Raw genomic sequence first — 18,020 nt, 5'->3', positions numbered from 1 at the left:
AATTTAGCAGGTATTCTTTTCATGAATGGATGGCTTAGTTATAACAAGAAAATTTGTAAAAATACATTCAATTATACTAAATATCCCATTTAAAAAATTAAAAATCATCAGCAAAAAATCAAAATACGTGTGCAAGTTCATTATGCAGAGACTTCTGTGGTGCTCTCTTGTGGTACAGGAAAGGATAACGAGCTTTCTTGTTCTTGATTTTCATACCTCTATCATTTACTGACATTTGTTTGGGTGCAAGTCAAAATAAAGAGACTGGGCTGTCCTTTGTTTAGTGTCTGTGCCCTGAAAACAGGGATTGGCATCCATGAAATTTTTTAGAGACTCTGAGAAGGAAAGCCTTTTATAAAGAGAAGATGGAAATTCTAATTGTGGGAGTAAGAATATTTCTTATTTATGACATAGGTTTGCTTGAGGTTCTTTGTTGACTCTTAAGCAAAGTCGTACACATCACAAATACAAAGCAATAGAAATTTAAGTCATTTTAGATCTTATGAAAAGGTGCTCTTCCTCTTAAATAGTACATATTTTAAAACTATTTTCTTAGAAGAAAGGTTTCCCAGTAGCTATAACAAGCTGTCATCAAACTAGGCAAAGAAATACAACAAATCTTTGCTTGACACTGTCATTGAAACTGCCCTCTGATGAAAAGGAAGCTTACTAATTAATTATTTACCTCTGCTCTTGAACTTCCTCTATATTCTCCTGTCCCAGTCTTATGATGTGCAAATACTAGGAAATGTGGTACAAAATAACTGGATTAGTATGGGAAACGAGCAGTGGCCCAGTCTCATGCGTGTTTCAAAATCTAGTCTCAACTTGCTATAGGGCTTGTCATTATTAGACATCTGGCAAGAGAGGTAGGAAAGGTCAAGGTGAGGATTTTCTGTGTATCCTTAAATATCATATAATTATACAGCTGTGCCCTTTTTCCCCACATTCTTGATAGTTTGTTCTTGAGAAGATAATGTATCTGCCAGTACCAGCATGTACAGGAATTGGTGGATTAAAAGTTTTGCAGTTATGTTTTTATCCTTAGAAGCCAGAACTGTAAGAACTAGAAATCAGTATTCAAAAATACTTTTTACCAGTTCTCTGCTTTGCTCAGAAAAGAAAAAAAAAAAAAAAAAAAAAAGCAAAAAAAAAAAAAGCTGCACTTCACCCAAACTGGAGTAATTTTTACTCCTTTTGATTAGAATTAATTTGAACTTCAGTGATATATTTTGAATATATTCTCACATCTTTCAGGCATTTTTGGAGGCATTGTGAAATAATGGTCACAAGCATCTCTGATTTGCCTAAGATCAGAATATTTGGACCAGCAGTGTCCATGTCATTACATTTGCATTTTTGTTTCTTTGCATGTCAAAAACTTGAGGGTGAAAGATGTGATTGACTTTCAGCCAAATCCTTTTCATCTTACCTACATTTAGAGGAATTCGTTACTATCAGTCATGGATTTCTGATTATTTTCCCCCTCCTCTTCCAGTTGTTAGTGTTTTTATCCATTTCCTATCTGTTTAATTAGGTATTTGTAGACCTGTAAGTCCCTGTGCAGACTTGGTGTACTGCAGCTAAAGGATCAAATCAAGTGGATTACATTTCTAATGTAAATAGTTGAATTGTTTCCAGTTTAACACATATTTATGGTTTATCTTAGTTAACAAAAAATCTGTAGAATTACTAGCAGATTATAACTATGGCAACAAGAACAGAGAAGATGGAAAAATTTCTTTTCAGGGTATAATAGGCAAATGAGTCTCAGGTTTTGTTTCCACTGCTGATACGCTGTTCAGAAGTCAGAACCATTAATATGTGGTATCAAACATTTGGCAGCCTCACTTCTATGAAATAAATATGATGTGAAATCATAGCATGATTAACGGTGGTTGTTAAACAAACTTGTGATTTGGAGAAATAGCTGACAAAAATTTTGGTGAAATTCGTGAAATCACAGAGAACGGCTCCTTGTTTTGTATGTGGTTGAAAAACAATCGAAGCAAATAATTTAATCAGTGCCAAATTAAGCTGTTACAACATGAAAGTAATTATACTTTTAATAGCAATCAACAATTAATTATTCACAAATTTAGAGTTATTTTAATGATAATTATAACAATGTGTATACACCTTCCACTGCATACAATACAAAGGTCCATCTTCAAAAATAATAAAACTAAACACTGAATTGCTCTAGTGAACCTGATGAAACTTTAAGCCCTTTTTTTCTTCTCAAAGTGAAAAGCTGTGCCTGTGATTATTGTCATTATTAATCATGGCTTCAGTTTCCTCTTTTAGAGAGGTTTTTCTCTACTGAAATGTTCTGTACAACCTGGGTCTCTCTCTCATAGGTTCTCTTGCAAGTCTGTGGATGAGTTATCCACCAGCAATTCCAGGTTCAAAGGAGACAGTGAGTTGGCATGGAGGAGAAAGAACTTAGAGTTCTGTCTGCTGGTCATGAACACTTGGAATCCTCTGGGCTTCATCACAATTTTGGTCTCACTCTTGAACAAAATACTTTTTCCATTCACTTTTCTGTGACTGTTATTTTTCTTTCCTTTCCTTATCACTGAGAAAACGAAAGTCTCATTCTAGAGCCTAACAGCTCTTTTGTAGCCACTGCCTGTGGCATTCTGTGTTTCCCAGCTTACTGTGATTATTTAGCAAAGTCATAAGAATCAGGCCGGAGTCCAAGTTAGACTGATGCATCCTCCCACTGGAGGAGAGAAAGCTCAATGCCTCAAGCTGAGAGATTCCACTGTCTCGTAACTCCTACCTCTGATCACTCTCTGTCAAGTCAAGTCAGCCCTTGCCAGCTCAACAGCAGGAACATGAACCTGAGCTCTACCCGGGGCTCAGGGAAAACTAGGACAATTGAAGGTTTTTCGTTCATAGCTGGTGTTGTGGTGGAATGGCTCTTTCTCCCTAGGAACTTCTGCCAGCCAGGTAGCATTGCCACTAGGGCTGAGCAAAACAACTTTAGTGCAGGTGGCAGAGAAGGGCTGCCCACCTCTACAACCAGGAAGCATTTGATTCATCTGCTGAGCAGCACCTCGGTCAACAATATGATTGTTGTGATGAGACATCCTCATTCAGCTGAAGACAATCATGGAAACCCTGTGGGAAACTAACCCTTTTGAAGATAATAAATCAGCTCTTTTTAGCAACTGATCTTTTGTTCAGATTGTTCATGGTGTTGGAGGATAAGCTGGTCACCAGTGAGCACCAAGCGGTGGGACAGAAGGACAGTGTAACTCCAACAGTTTGTTGGAGTAGAGATGGAGGAGGCAAGGAGAGGCCTGCAGACAGGTTTAGAGCCTGAAGCTCATTTAACATAGTTTTACAGAACTGGAAGCTGAGAAGAAAGTGGGGGGAAGCAGATCTCCCACAGGAAATCCCACTGTTGCAGGCAGTAGCTTTCCTTATGCCACAAATCTCTAGGCTTTTTGCAACCTCTGATGACAGGGTTTGGGGGGTGAAAGTGCAATCGCAGCATGGCCTCCTGGTGAACAGGACATACACAGCAGTCAGGTGGATGGGTGACTATTTCTTCACATGTCTCCAAACCCAGTGTCCAAAGGATAGCCAAACAAGGTGACCCTCTCTTTCTTCTCAGGCTGTTCCTCCAAATGAGGAGTACCATAAGGCCCGGGTGCATTTATCTACATTTCTATGCTTTTTACACGTTGTGTCTCATTGCATTCACCTAGGTTTCAAATTCCATCCCTGTCTTGTCGCAATGTATCTTTATGTTTTTCTGTGTCCCACAATGTTTCACCACTGGAATTAAGGACCTTATCCATGTTTAAAGTCAAAAGCCTGGATCTGGTGAATTGTAGAGGACTGTGGCTTTTTTACTTGTGGGTGAGCCCCATTTCTGCTTTGAGGACTCCTTTCTGGAGTACCTGTAGCCTCTTTTGACTGGGGAGGTTTGGTTAAAATTTAGGGGAATGAGTCCAAACAGTGTTTGAGAAGAGTATCAATAGCTGAGACAGAGGACGAATAAATGTACCCAAGTGTGGGTGAGTAAGCTTGGCATTTGGGCTTTTTATGTTTTGCCAGGCTTGTTAGTAGGGGTCTTGGTTGTGACTTCAGCATACATTCAAATAACTAAGTACAATTCAATTTTTTATATAATCACATCATTTTTTTAGTTTGTTGCAATTAATCTTTCTTACTGGAATTTGAGCAACAAAATGCTTAATTTTGTGAGTTTTATGTATCTGTACTGAAAGGAGATAGGCCATGTATTTAATTAGGAGCTTTAAATTAAGAAATAATAGCTAATGAATCTGCTGAATCTCCTGACAAATCTGTATGTGACTCAGATGGAGTCTGCTCTCCCACCACATCTCTTGTGGAGAAGTCCTAGCTTTTGTATTTTGTTTGCAGAATGAGTAGTGACCTAAAAGCTTTTTTTGTGGAGCTGTGTCTCTTGTTTCAGATGTTGCCATGTAATTGAAAAGGTGTTCTTTTCAGTGGTGCCCAAAGCACTGGTACTTTATGGTTATGCCTGATCATTTCAAGGTTAGTTGTCTCAAAGAAATTTTGTTTCAAAGAAAAAAATTATGAAAGCTTTCAGTTAATCCGCCTGCACACTCATGCATATTATGCACTTCCCGTTGGAACCGAAACCAAAGCAAATGGAAGGAGGGAGCCCTAAAGCGAGCCTTGCTGTGCGTTGAAAGCGCTGAGCAGCGCTGAGCAGGAGGAGCGGCTGCTGCGGTCGCTGGGTCGCTGCTGCCACCCGCTGGAGCTGGGCTGGGCTGCCCGCGGCCCTACTCCGGCCTTCAGGAAAAGCCAAAGGACTGAGATGCAAGCCATGTTTTCTGGAATTATGCAGGAAATAGGAATAATTTGTCTGAAGAACCCTGACACTCTTTTAACATCGACGGTCTTGTCTGACAACTGCCACATTAATACAGATCTAATAAGTTTTTTGATTCATATTTTCTGTTTAGTTTTTTAATGGTTTTGTTCCTTTTGTTGTTCTCATGACTGTAATTGTGAGGATAGTGTATATTAGGGTCAGTGATATTTCATTGGCAAAAAACTCCTTACTGGAAACTATCCCTTTTTGTAAAGTCTGAAGATAAAAAACATTTATCTGTATAAAAAGACTCCCAGTTAATATCTGTTTAGACAGCAACAAGAAGTCCACCCCAGAGCAAAACAATACCTGTGAGACCTGAGAGGCTGAAAAACTTTCAGCTGAAACAGAGACCTCTCCTCTTCAATTTACCCAGATGGCTCAATCTCTCTAAACTCCAGAGCAAACACATAAGATTGAAAGGATGTTTTGAAGGTCAACATGTTTTGAACTTTCCTGGTGAAAGTATTGCAAAATCACTATTGAGCACTCTGCCAGCATCTCCTGTTATTTGTAGATTGAGTTTGATTTTGCTGGGCACTGGCCTTGTTGCAGCACAATGTCATTTATGAACATTTTAGGCCTTAATTGCCCTTTAAAATGTATTTTAGGATGTCTGTGGTTTAATACAAAGATGCACATCTATTTAACCTCAGAATACGTGTGAGCTTTGTGACTCTACTGCTTATTATCTAACCTATTTTAAGGTACTGCTTTTTTAAGGAAAAGTTTGCTAGGCTAGGACAGAGATTACACAAATATTAGTTACTAGATACTATAATGATTGGGTATAATCACATAATAATGCCAGGTTTCAAATAGCAACCTTAAACTGTCTTCTCCTTTATTGCATTAAATGTTTTACCTTTCTCAAATTTCTTGGTCTTCAGTGTCTGTCTCAAATCCCACAGTTGAATCCTTTATCCCAGACATGGCCTATGTTACAGGCATCCAGGACTCCACTACTTTCTTATAATATATATATATAGTTTTGGTTTTTTTTCTTGAAGTTGGTTACTGTAAGACTGAAGTTACTGAAGTTACTGTTCTTTATTTCTATTTCTGGAAGCTAACTAAAGCAGAGGTGAAGGATATTGGACAAATAATTGAATTCCTCATTTAATGGGAGTACCATTTTCTATTTCTGCTGACACGATCTCTCTGGCATCCTTTCAGTGTGACATAGACAGAAGGAGTTAAAATGAGTAGGAGAGTTCAAGGTGGAATTGGGGTGGGAGTTGATTTATTACTCTCCAAAACAAATAGATTAGATTCTGGGTGTGGCAGTCTGTTACATCTCAGGATAAAAGGTTTGATCTTTTGCAGCCATACTGAGTGCTGCTGACAACTGTGAGACTTCTTATGCAGTTTTACAGCACATCTGGATCTGACTGGTGGAGAGAGGTGATAGGAAGTGGTACAGGAGGGCTTGGCAGCCTCCCGGCCCTCACTGGTGGGGTGATGTTCCAATGCAGGGGAGAAGGATAGTCAAGGTGCCCCCTGTATCTTTGGGTGTGTTTGTGGGACAGGTCTCCTGCTTCACATGGTGCACGTAACAGAGGCTATGGTTGGAAGGCAGACGTTGGTAAGGAATGTGTTTTGAATCCATGTATTTTGGAGAAATGTAATCTTTTTTGTTTTTTAAAAAGCCGTGGAAGAAGCTCTTAACGAGGAAGAAGCTGCAAAGAAGTGAAAGAAATGCAGGCGAAGTCGCATGCTGTAGGGAAGCTGCAGTGCTGCCTTTGTCCCACGGTGTGGTGCTGAGAGAAGCTGCAGCTCTGCAACAGAAAGCAGGACTGCCTGCACTGCACTGTCTTGAGTTTCTGAGCCTCCAACAGGCTTCACAAGAGCAGAGGCATCATCTCCCTCAGACAGAACAGCAGTTCAATGTCCATTTCTGTGATAGTCTCTTAATATCTTGTTAATAATATACTTCAGTATAGGCAGTAAGTCAGTAATTCTAGACTCAAGAGTTACTTTTACTTGAGTCTTTCTAATAGTTTCATCACTTTATAATCCTGTTTTTTCTGGTTTTCTTTTATCTTCTTCCTTTCAGTGACTGATCTTTTTTAAAGTTTGATTGCTTGCTTTGTGTTTGTCTGAGACTGTAGCTTTACAAATTATTTTACTAGTGGCTGATCCAGGTACGGACCTTGTCCCCCCACCAGATGTGCACTGTCACCTTGACTGTTTATTCTGCTGTAACTGATTGCTCAATTTGCTCAAGTTTTGTAATAAAAAATTCCTTTTTGTAATGGAAATTTTACCCTACATATGTACCTTATGCTGCTCTTCCGGTTTTAAATTTATGATGGTATCACAGGTCTGTTTAAGAGAGTGGTGAAACAAATACTTGTATTTAGCAAAACTGAGATAATGGTAACTTCAGCAGCTGGCTGATTAATTATGTGATAACTGGAGGCAAAAGAACATTTCTGTTCCTTGTATATGACCCTATATATTTTCTATATATTCCTTACATGGATTTTTTTTTTTGTTTTTAACAATATGATGTTCTAGTTCAAGGCGAAATTTTGGCAAAGGAACTTTGCAGCTCTTCACAGGAATTTGATCCCTGTCAGGAACATTTGTTCACTTTCAGAAGCTGCCATCCACCTGGGACACTCTGTGGTGTTGGTCATGTCTTGTAAGCCTCGTGAGATAAATGTTTGAATTACTTCTGTGCCTGCAGACAGGAGGCAGCCTTTCTAAACACATTGCATTGCTCATGCACGTATACTGTTTTTCAGGAATGATGAGATAACATTAGAACTTTCACAGGCTGAAACTCTGTGTTAGCAATCAAAAGGAAGAAATATTGTAAATTCTTTGTGAGTTTAATAATGGTCCGAAAATAATTCCACTTGGTCTTTTGGCACTTGAATTACTTTGGGATCCAGCCAGTATTTCAGAGCTTCCATGTCTGAAACAATTCAGTGCTGCAGGCCATTTTTAGGATGTAAAAATTACTATGGGTGGCTCATCTTTATGTGTGTATTCAAAGGATATGCAATGTCTGGATAATTTTCCTTCAGAACCATAAAATAAGAAACATCAATGGCAACTTTTTAGGACTGATTAAAATTGATGTGAATAGTCATGAAGTCTTTCTGAAAAGAAGGTTCTCCTTGCTAGTTTAGGACCACTACAAAAACATTCCCAGCACAGTCTGTCTTTCTGCAAACACATTACATATTAAGGATGAGATTCTATCAGTCATTATGTTGATTTGTTTACCCACTATTTGTGTTGTCCTCAAACTAATTTGGCAGTAGGTAGCTCTCTATCTTGAAGATTATTTAGAATTGCATGTTGGATCAGAGCACAGTGAGTTTAACCCAGTCAACAAATTGAATATATCGGAAATAGAATGTGGTAAAGTAAAAACATATGTTTATTGTAGATTGTATTGGTCTTTCACTAAAATAGAGACTCTTTTGTGACAGGAACAGTGATATTATTAGTACATGATTATTTCCTGTTTCAATAAAAATCAATTTCTCATAATGACGGGAGCCATCCCTTTTGTAGCTGAACACATTTCCTGATACACCTCATTGTTGATTTCCATGAAGTTTTTTCTAAGGTATTTATACAAAGGCCTATTATTGCTAGCATTGTTTGGAATAAAAATACTATTATATTTATGTAGTCCTTTCAGAAACCTGTGCCAAGGGCCATCTTTTGGATTTAATTTACCTTTTCCTGGTTTGGCACTTGGCTGCTCACAGCCAAGTGAATATTCATTTAAAGTGAATGAATATGCTATGGCTGCAAATAATGTCTGTGTTGTAGTTGGAACAGTCATGTAATTTTTCCAGTTCTGGTATTGCAAATATAGCTTCAGTTCAAATGTCTGCACTCTGCTTCTATTTTTTGCACACTTACATAGAATTAAATCAGCTGAGAAGCATATATATATATATATATATATATATATATATATATATATATATATATATATATATATATATATATATATATATATATATATATATATATATATATATATATATATATATATATATATATAATTTGGACATAACTAGAAGAATCAGAGTTTCTCCATATATTCTATTTATTCTATTTGAAATTATCCATTAAAATAATTTTGTATTTTTTAATGTATAGCTTTACTGTTTATGCCCTGTGTGAAGTTGTTTTACAGAATATGCTGGAAATTGTAATCAGCAAACAGTTTGTTACAGATGATGCAAAACTGCTTTTGCACTAATGACGTGTTGAAAGTCATCTCTTAGAGCACTCTTGTAGTCCATTTATGTATAGGTTCTAATTCATGAAACTATGCTGTGAGACAAAATTCCTGTATTATAGGCCGGTGTAGAAAAACAAGAAAATAAAAGGCTTATTTATGAAGCAGCATCAGCTGTTCCCATATTTTGGGGCAAAATTCAGGTCCATGCAGATTATATCTGTCAGAAAAAGCATGAAATCATGTCTCTTAAGGGCAATTCCGCCATTTATTGACAAATAATTAAAAATACCTCAAAGAACCAAAACACAGTCCTTTCTTTAATTACAAGAAGATAAATTTATTTCTTAGGATTTTAAGAATCCCAGTCAAAAACTTAAGTAAAAGTAATTGCATATGGTAATCCTGTGAGATCACAGTCTTACAGGATAATTGGTGGGAATGTCCTTTCAAAACTTGTTGCACTTGTGTACAATTGCCCTCTCTCTCAAACTGTGTTTTTGAAGCCAGGGTATATAACAAAGGCAGTGTATATAACAAAGATGCAGATAGAAATGAGCAGCTGGGGGCAGCAGAAACAAGGCAGGATTGCTCTTAGCTTGAAATTAGTGTCTTAATGCTTTTATAGCTGCATTTTGATGTTACTGTTCTAGAGTTTTGTTCATGTTTTTCTACCTCCCTCTCATTGAAACAACATCCAGAAAAAAACCCATTGTTTTAATGATGTTTAGTACAACCTACCTGTACTTTTCTATACAAGACTCCTGTCTGTTAATGTTAGAATTGCCATTGCCCTTTGTAAACAATGCCCTATTTTCCAGCAGGGACTGCAGCCTTCTAGTAGCTGCTGTTCACTCTTGATATTCCAGAACAGAGCATTGTTCATTTCAACTGTACCTGTAAAATCAAACTCTTCATATCAGAGGAGGAAAACTCAGGTTCTGAACAGATAACATGATGACAGGTGAGTGGAGGTTAATATCTCTGGAAAAAACCCCATGGCCTTCCAAGTTGTGGAGTATGTTGTTAATGGTGATTTCAATGAGACAGCACTGTCTACATCTATGTAGAATATTTGCTGACTGCATCTGGTCCCTCTGGGGACAGAAATTTTAAGTTGTGCTTTTTTGGCTGAAAACGTCTGCAGTCAGGTAAGGGTTGTCTCGGGGCTGCTAGTGACATTTCTATAAGATATTAACAGGATTATGTAGTGCATACATGGAGCATGCTTATGTGAGTATATTGGGTTTGTGTGGCAAGGTTTTGGTAGTGGTGGGCCTACAGGGGTGGCTTCTATGAGAAGCTGCCAGAAGCTTCTGGTGTCTGACAGAGGCAATGACTGCAGGCTCCAAGCTGGATCCACTGCTGGCCAAGGTTGAGCCCATCAGTGACAGTAGTAGCACTTCTGGAATAACACTTTTAAGACAGGGTGGAAAACACCTGGGTAATGGCACCTGGAGAAAAAAGGAGTCAGAATATGCGAAGAAACAGCCCTGCAGGCACCAGGTTCTCTTCCCCAGGCACTGGAGCAGAGATTCCCCTGGAGCCTGTGGGAAGGACACATGCTGGAGAAGTTCACAGAGAACTGTCTGCAGTGGGAGTGATCCCATACTGGAGCAGGGGAAAAATGTGGGGAATCCTGCCCCTGTTGGGGAAGGAGTGGCAGAGACAATGTGTGATGAACAGCCCCCATTCCCCATCTCCTTGTGGGCCTGAGAGGTAGAGAATTCAGGAGTGAAATTGAGCCTGGGAAGAAGGGAGAAGTGGGGGAGAAAATATTTTAAGACTTGGTTTTCCCTCTCATTATCCTGCTCTGATTTGATTGGTTATAAATTAAACTAATTTTCCCAAGTTCAGTCTATTTTGTCTGTCACAATAATTGCTGAGTGATCTCTCCTTGCCCTTATCTTGGCACGCAAGCTTGTTGTCATAGCAGAGACACAGCAGCGTTGGTGGGCACCTGACAACCAGACAAGGGCCACCCACCACAGCCAAGGGTGTTCTAAACATGTTTGAGAGTACTCTTCTGCTGAGAATGGGTCTATTGAAATGGTCTTAGGGGACTGTATACGGAGAAAGGTGCCAGGCCTAGTGATTTTTTGTCTGTAAGAAATTTCTTAGAAAAAATTACCTCTGACCTTCACCTAAGCTTTGTTTTGTTGAGGGATGCTCTCAGTGCCCCTATCTCCATGAGCAGCTGCAGTGCCAGCTCCAGGTTCAGCTCTGGGGAGAGCCCCAGACAAGAGGTCGTGAACTGGAACCAACCTTTGCACAGCATAAGGCACAGGGACCTGTGGTGCCAGCCAGGGGACTGGGCACTCACAGACATGGCAGGAGATGAGGATCAGCTGGAAGACCCCAAGACTTCCCTGCACTTTGACTGTCAGGGTGTAAAAGCCCAGGGGTTCCTTTGCTCATGGTGTCTCCTTGGAGGCACCAGCTTGAGCTATTATTCCGTTGTTACACCATTATTAAATTACTGAAAAGTTACACCATGATTAAATCACTGAAAGGATCCAGAGGTCTGAGACTCTGATGTGGAAACTTGGTCTGACTTTGAGTGTGGGGTGTGTAGCTGTGAAGTGGCCTCTGTCCAAGTGAGACTGCCAGAGTGGCTCATGGGTGGTCAGGTAGTCCTTAACAATTTTAGGGGAACAAGTCATTTTGTTCCAAATGAGAGCCTAAGCAGAACTCAGATGCATGCAGTATGAATCTTGGGAAGAGCTGAGAGCTTGCATCATTTGATAACATTAATTTAGTCTGTGTACACCTCTGCCTCTGATTATCCATTATGCATACATTTAATCTGTGAGAAATATCAGTGAGAAAGTCTTTTCTTTATCTGTGTGTGCAAGGACTGATAAATAAAGAGCATTTGACAAAGTAACAAATATTTTTATGATGACAGGATATTCAGAGCAAAATGTGTCTAGGGAATATTCAGAAAGATCAAAAGCTTGTTTTCTTCATTATGCTACTAGGCACTGAAAGGAAAGCAATACATTTTGCATCAAAGTACCATACTGCATCATTGCAGCACAAATAAAAAACCAATCTAGGTTATAGCAAAGTTAATGAACTGCTGGCCTGTGAACTGTATGAGCTGAAGGATAAATTTGTCTCAGGTCTGTAAAATTTTCATAAAGTTTTGCTGAGTATCTAGTTCCTCAAACTACTGCTGAGCCTGTCCATCTCCAGGAAATGATAAATTTGATTTCTGGGAGGCCCAAAACTCATACCACAGTTCTTAAAACTCTAGGCAGCCCTGATTAAAAAAAAAGGGATTTCATTATAAATAATCTGGCAACTTCTTCTGCTTTTAAAAGAAAATAATATAAAAATAATAAAAACCAGAATACCAGACTATTTGGTATGTCGTGATATAGTATGACATCTTAATAATATAAATAATGCTGTGCATTGGCAACATCCAGTAACATATATATAGCATGCACCTGCAGTAGAATAAGATAATAATAAGCATTAAAAAAAACAGTTTTAACATAGTATTTTAAATTGTATTTCAAAGGAAATATTGAGAGTACTTGCATTTATTCGGAATTGAAATGAGGTCAGATTTTGAACCGCCTTTGTTTTCTGTGAAGTGGAAATTTGAAGTGCTGATCAGTTCTATTTCTAGAGAAACTTTGTAACTGATTAGATGTCAGACTAATTACTAGCACTTGTTTTCAAAAATCCAGAGAAGGAAGCTGTCACTTTGAGTTCCCAAAATTATTTTCTGTATGTATGTTGCAGTTTGTACATGTTTGTAGTCAGTCTAGTCTGTACTCAATCATGCATTTGGAAATTTCTCTTCATTAATTACCTTTTTTTCCTAATCATCAATAATAACTATACCAAACATTGCTTTCATCATTGCTTTTCCATCTACCATCTGTATAGGAGAAACCATGAGAAAACATGTTCTTTGAGAGCTCAGAATCCTGTATTAGGCTGTAGTTATTTTGTATGTCCATGTACTGTACAAGAGTAAACATAATTAACTCATGAGTAAACATTATTAACTCCATGAACTTAGGGGTCTTTTCAATCCTAAATGATTCTATGATTGTATGAGTAACTGAAAATTATGCTGCTAAAATCTTTTGTTCTGACCTATTTACCTGATTAGCCTGCACACAATTTTCAAGGGTGGCCTTTCAGCTTCAGCTTAGATAATTACATTGACAAAGGTTGTTAAAGCTGCTACTGTGCAGTTTCCTTATTATAGACAATGTCAGAATGAGTTAGGAGATTCCCGTTTACATTCATTCAAATTCTGATTAAATGACATGTAAATCTCAAAACTTGCAACTATTATTTCAAGTTATAATTTATCTTTGCTTATATTATGAGAAAATAACACACTTCAATCTAGTGAAGTACAGGCATGTCTTGTGGGCATTTTTACATTATTTAATCAGCATGTCTCCACTGATCTTTTTATTGCTGCTACACTGAAAGAGCAACAAGAGCCCCCAAAGAGACTCTAAATGAAATATAGCCAATGGGATTTTACTTTAAAAATACTTGCACAGTATTTAATGAAAAAATGCCAGTGTACTGAGGATTCATTAACTGCTGTATGTTGCCAACAGAGGAATCATAGCTTTTCCTTTCCTCCAGGCCACGAAGGCCAGCCCTATGTCTCTATCTGACAAAACAATGATGTGTTCAGGCTGTGAAATAACCTACGGTAAAGTGTTTTATTCAACAAAGACATCCTAGTGAAAAATCTGCTAATATTTTGACCTGAAGTTCCACACTCTATCTTTGTCCTTTGAAATCTTTTAAAGAATCAAAAACAACATGTCACTTAACAATTTGGAATTGCATCAAATGCATCCATTTTTCATACAGAGTAAACTCTTGACAGGAAAATTTAATAAAGTATTTTGCTGAAGCAGAAGACTGTTGATAATTCACTCAGCATATCTAGCTGGCATACAACACTGGCAGCTAGTTCTTCTTCTAGATAAACAGAGGAGTTTAGATATAAATGTCTAAGTAAAACCCGACATCTAGGATATCATCACCTGGCAGTAAAAAGAAATGGATTCCCATGGTATCTTACATAGCATCTTAGAAGATTTTCTGTTTGTATTCTCATCATTCCAGATTTTCATCTGAAATAGCAAAATAATGTTATGTAAGTTTTCCATCAATAGAATGCTGTGGCAAATGCCTTATCATCAGATCATATTCGTTCATAAGAACCAAAGGCTTTTTATGAAAAAGGATAGTCTAGCTGAGTTGTTTTCTTGACTTGTTTAATTTTCAGTTTCTTTACAATATTTCTTTTTGAACAATGTTTTTGTTTTAATTAAAATTAGAAATGGTGGACTCTCAGAAGATCTGGTGAAATTTTCAGTTTAAAATTTTGACTGAACTAATCCCATTACCTATCTGGGACACTTGGAAAAACAGAAAGGAGGGAGGGATTTCTAAATTTTTTTTTTCCCTTTACTTTCAGATTTTTCATCCTATCATAGTTTGAAATTTCATTTTTACATCAAAAATACCTTCAGGACTGGCTTGAGGTTTCCAAATGATCTGACAGCTCTATCTATGGAGCTTTCTGGTCACCAAAACTCTAAAGGAAATAATTGTGGTTTTTTCTGTTGTGGTCATTATTGCACCTGTATAGGGGTGAGCTGATTGAGGAATGGCACATGTGAATGTTTTGCCTGAAACCTTGTGCTGGTCCAATAGAATCATAGCAGCTGGAACATGTAAGAGCCGTGAACAATGAAGAAGCATAAGTTTAGATCTACCAAACTTTCATAACTGATGTAAGACGATATTAAAGAACATCTATGATTACTTACTTGGAACTGTATCAGCACTGTATTGGCACCTTATATAGATCTCAGAGGATAATGGTATTTTGAAATCCCTGATAAACATCTTTTTTCTGCTCTGAAGTCATTTTAGTAAGGAAAACTGAGACCGGGATTTCAAATAATGTCTTACATGGGTGGAATTGGAAATCAAGATCAAGAAATTATATAACTATACATGCATGGTGATTACAGAATACAAATATGGAAACATACAAGAATATGAGAGTTTTCATGTATTTGTTTTTCTAACATATGGCTGTGGTAGACACCTATGCCACAATAAACAAAAATATTGATTTAATATTTTCCCTCTAATTCAGGGATGTATAAAACACAGACTAGAAGTCAAGTGTTTAAAATTAGACTTAGCTGATGTAATAGCAAACCAATGTGCTGTATCCAGATTTCATGAACATGTAATAATCTGTGTATTTATAATGAGTATTTTCATAGAGCTATTTGTTTTGAAAATTTGTGGCAATCCATATGTTTTCTTAATAACTTTTTTTTTTGTAGGTGGTGCTCTCTCAAATGAGTTTTGATATTATTACTGGAAATTCTATCCATTGAGGTACATTTAATTTTATTGTATAAATTATCTATATAATCATGAGATAATTTAGATTGTAATCTTTTACCTGCTAGGACAGCTGGCCACCAAGTAGAAATGCTTTCTAAGGCAGGAAGATGTGGAAGGTACCCAATCAAACAAAAGGAAGGGAAATGGCCTTAGAGAAAAAATCCCTGAGAGAAGCTGTTGAGCCTCTGCTTTGGTAGTCTTTGTTCTCTTCTGGACTGTAGGTACAGTGGATTTATTTGTATATGCATAGTGAAATTGTGTCAGATTATTTGTCACAAAAGCCTTATCTTAGCCTTTTACAGTTGTCATCTTCTTCTCTTTCATGTTGGATGGTAATTTGGTGAAATGCATAGTACTTGGGAAGGTTAGTGGCTTAGGTGGTAACTTGGTTATATCCCGACTATTAAAATCTTTCTTTCCAGTGATGAAATAACCTTGATAGATTTAAATAACCTTGAAAAGAGTTTGTCAAATTGGCAAGTGTAATTGTTCATCAAGTAGTTGGATTGCTATGGAAGCACACTGCAGGCTTTCAGAGGAGGCTGATTTCATTGACATAATTTCTCACTCGTTCAATTGCTGGGATATTGTGAGCACAGTGAGGTGAGTACTTGTTTGAGCAGCTGCTGCCAATAGTCTGCCTGTCTGAAGGCTGTGCTAGCTGCTGGAAATTCTGTAATCATAGTACCACAATATGTGCTTCTCTTTGGAGGCAAGGAAGCTGTAAAGCCTTAAACATTGGATCAGCTAGTATTCTATTTGCTCTTGCAAATAGACTTTGGCCAGGCTGAATTGGTTGTTTAAAAAGAAAAACCTGGCATGATATTTTCACCACATCCTTTCAGATCTGAAATGGGCTCAGAAATGGGTCTCAGTGGTGTAGTCATTTTCTGTACAACAGAAATTCAGAGTTGCCTGTTACATCGCTCACACTGTGAGTGACTAATCTATTATAAGGTGCTTAAATCTGGCTCTTGTCAGACTTCTCTTCACTCTTCTGAAACTGTAACATGTTATCTGAAGACTTTTTGCCTAACACTCTTCTTGGGAGACAAGCTGTACAAAGTCATCTAGAACAGGATTTTAATCCTTTCCAGCCTAAGGAGAACTGGTCTTATTTATGCTCTTTCAGTTGAACCTCTTGTTCAGTCCTCTGAAGAACAGTGTAGAAGTAAATTAAAGTAGCTTCTCAGCTACAGCTGCTTTCCTCTCTAAGGACTGGAAAACCTCAAAAGAAAAATTTCCAGTCTGATAATAGTTATTTTGTGTCTGTCTGTGGATTTTTCATCATCAAGTTCATTTTCCTAATGGCAATTACATAAAACTTAATTGACTTGTTCAGTGGAAAAAGCAAACTGTGTGGAAAAACCACACAGTGGGTTCACATTCTCCCTTTTCTTACAGACATAGTGTTAGTTTGTGTGACAGTAACTGCTTAGTCCAGGTACAATGTCAGGCTGAAGTGCTGCTTTTAAACTCGTCGGGTGTCTCTGCTGTGCTGTGCTATGCACACATACCCTGGCAGGAATGCTAGAAAGCAAAGGCCTGTGAGGTTGACTGCAAACTGTGCTGTATTTAGAATAAGAAAAAGAATTGCTGTTTCAGATTTCTTATTTGCATGGTCCTGTTGTTTCACAGGCTTGTGAGAGGAGAGGAAACTGCTGAACTGCTCGCATTCAGTGCAAATTAATATATAGTTGGAGCCAGCAGGCTCCAACTGAAACTGAGCTGTGCTGTCATAAGGCTTGTATTAGCTCACCTCTGCCTTCAAATGGTTTTAGCATTCAGATAAGAAAATCTAACAGGGTTAGAAGGAAGTAGGTTTGGTGAGGTGAAATTACTATGACTTTCCTTAGTTTGTGGATCCAGACTCTCCTGTTGGATTAAACATCTCTTTCAAGACAGTAGCTGTGTCTGTTCTCTTTTTTTCCCCCACCAGCCATATGTTCCTTAGGTAATTAAGACTAAGCAAAGTCAGGGGATGAAATTTTTCGGTATCTTTGGGAAAAGTGTCATTACAGAGGCCTGATTATGCAAAACAGAAAAGAAGATCTTTCCACTCGGCAAATGCCAATTAGCTTTTTCAGTGGCTTAGTGTAGGAGTTCAGCATGATTTCCATATTTTGAAAATAAAAATTGCTGACAGATTAGAACAACATGGATTGAAAAAAACAGGTATCATATTCTAAAAATTATTCTCTTCACAGTTTTGAGTTAACAGGGCATAAAAGCAATGGTGTTATATGAGCACTTCATTGAAGAAAATAGAATTGCAAAGTCAAGCTTCTTTTTTCTCACTTGCAAAAAACTTGCTCATTTCTCAGTCTTTTTGTGATTGAAATGTTTTTTCCAGGAGCTGTCAGATGGAATTAAACTAATCACCAGTGCAGTGCATTTCACTTAATTTATTGTCCACTGCATCTCAAGTGAAATACACCTATCAATTATTACGATTCACTTGCAAAAACTGCTACATTCATAATTTATGTTTCCCAAAATATAGCC

At 37.7% G+C, this 18,020-nt stretch overlaps 1 protein-coding gene across 6 annotated transcripts in view; it reads left to right on the top strand.

Annotated features, from left to right (window-relative positions):
• The window catches only part of TRMT9B (tRNA methyltransferase 9B (putative)), a 111,345-nt gene that overhangs the window by 37,324 nt on the left and 56,001 nt on the right, over window positions 1-18,020 (top strand). For 3 of the 6 annotated variants that reach the window (XM_058838295.1, XM_058838294.1, XM_058838292.1), the window contains exon 4: window positions 15,452-15,506. The exons of the other annotated variants lie outside the window; for them this stretch is intronic. The gene's annotated coding sequence lies outside the window, so the exon portion shown is untranslated. The remainder of the gene's footprint in view (window positions 1-15,451; window positions 15,507-18,020) is intronic. 6 annotated transcript variants of the gene reach the window in all.

Source organism: Poecile atricapillus, chromosome 4 (genome assembly GCF_030490865.1).
Source record: "Poecile atricapillus isolate bPoeAtr1 chromosome 4, bPoeAtr1.hap1, whole genome shotgun sequence".
NCBI classification, from domain to species: domain Eukaryota; kingdom Metazoa; phylum Chordata; class Aves; order Passeriformes; family Paridae; genus Poecile; species Poecile atricapillus.
Note: the sequence above shows the minus strand (reverse complement) of the source record. Positions and strands in the feature narration are given on the sequence as shown.